We start from the raw sequence: 2,120 nt of genomic DNA, 5'->3' as shown, positions 1-2,120 counted from the left end.
AGTTATGCCTCTCGTTAGCCTAACTCTAGTGAGTGCAACCAGGGCCAGCCTTAGCAAGAGCGGGGCCCGATTCCTGGGGGCGGGGCTTGCCAGCGGCAAGCCCCGCCCCCAGGAATCAGGCCTCGCTCGGGCTGGGGTCGCGGGGTTTGGGTCCGGGCCGGAGCCGCTGGGGCCAGGCCGGAGTTGCTCGGCCCGGGGCCGAGCTGGCGCGCCAGGGCCCAAGCCAGAGCCGCTGGGGCCCGAGCTGGAGCCGCCGGGACCGCTCGGGCCAGCACCCCAGGGCCCAAGCTGGGCCGGGGGTGCTCGGCTGGGGCTGGAGCCGTGGGGCCCGAGCCAGGCCGGGGGTGCTCGGCCAGGGCCGGAGCCGTGGGGCCGTGCTGGGGGTGCTCGGCCAGAACTGGGGCCGCTGCCCCGGGGCCCAAGCTGGGCCGGAGCCAGAGCCGCTAGGCCGGGGCCGGACTGGCGCCCCGGGGCCCAAGCCGGGCCGGAGCCAGAGCCAGAGCCGCTTGGCCAGGGCCGGAGCCACTCGGGCCGGGGCCGGGGGTGCTCGGCCGGCACCAGGGCCGGGCCGGAGCCGTGGGGCCGGGCCGGCGCGCTCAGCCGGGACCGGGGCCGGTGCCCCAGAGCCCGGGCCGGGCTGGAGCCAGAGCTGCTGGGGCCGGGGACGCTCGGCCAGGGCTGGACTGGGCCGCGCTGCGCCTCCCAGGAGCCCTCCTCGCCCCCCCCCCTTACTTGTTGCTGCCGCTGCCTGCCCCTTTTCAGACTTCCCGCAAACATCTGATTCGCGGGAAGCAGGGGCGGGGGAGGAACAGGGGGCGGAGCATTCAGGGGAGGGGAGGAGGGGGAAGTGTGCTGGGGGCGGAGTGGACAGCTGCGGGGCCCTCTTAGGCGCGGGGCCCAATTCAGCCGAATTGGCTGAATCGGCCTGAAGCCGGCCCTGAGTGCAACCACACTATGAAACAACACTCAAGCTACACAGAGGAATGGATTAGCATCTGATGAGTTGTGCTAACTTGATATGCATCCCCAATGCATTGCTAGTTTGAGCATCAAATGCATTAGAACTTCAAACTACCCCCCCGACAGACTAGCTAGCTAGGGTTTAAAGTATCACCTAACTAAAGCTAGAGATTTTTGTGTGTGGACTTCTGTCAGGTTGGGGTTAATACTTGAGTTATACCTCAAGCTAACACTGCCGTGAAGACAAATCTTCAGTCTGAACCTCTGTAAGAACTGCTGACTTACAAGAAACATCTCACATATAAACAAGCTGCTCTCAAACTACAGTCCAGGGCTTAATGGTCTGGAGCACTTCCTGGTGGGCATGTAGTATTTTGAGTGCCAAGTAGAACCAAGATTTAGCTGTTGGGAAGGAAGGTGCCTTATGAAAGATCTTCTTTTCTGAAGAGATGTGCATAAGAAGAGTTGGAGAACCAATGGTGAAATGAATATGCAGGGCTACATAAGCTTATAAAAAAATGCATGTAAGGTTGGGCCTAGGCAAGAAAGAGCGTCTTCAAAGCTGTTGGATTTTGCATGGAGTTCAACAAGCACCCACTCATTTTGGAAGGAAATCAGTGAGGCTCACTGATAACATTTATTTCTCTGTCTCACTTGAAAACCTTACACTTTCCACTTTGAGCATTCTCTCACCCTCCAGTGTCATGTTAAACTATAAACTCCTTGTGGCAGGGACGATGCCTTCTTGTATGGTTATACAGGGCCTAACGTATTGGGAGACCAGGGCAGTACAAATGATACATCAGAGAAGTGAGAACGAATTTTAAACTATTGATGCAGGCGTCTCGCAGTGTTACAGGAGGGTGAAAGCTAAATGACTCATGATCCAGAAATGTACTTCCTGCAGAGTGACAATGCATTTATGAAATATAATCTACATATGAATGAACCCAGTCAAGGCTGTGTATTCGCAGGGCATATTCCACACCTGTAGCAGCCGGAATGCTCTAATTACATCCAGAATTCTAAAGCCACTTGATAACTAACCCCATACCAGATCCAAAGCAGCAATAAAATGGCTATGGAAGTTTTCAATTTTCTTCACTCCACAAAGGGCCAGTTACAGTGTTAGCAGAAAGAACAGGAGTACTTGTGGCACT

This window comes from Malaclemys terrapin, chromosome 4 (genome assembly GCF_027887155.1).
Source record: "Malaclemys terrapin pileata isolate rMalTer1 chromosome 4, rMalTer1.hap1, whole genome shotgun sequence".
Classification (NCBI taxonomy): domain Eukaryota; kingdom Metazoa; phylum Chordata; order Testudines; family Emydidae; genus Malaclemys; species Malaclemys terrapin.
The sequence above is the reverse complement of the archived record's forward strand: the minus strand, read 5'-3'. Positions refer to the sequence as shown.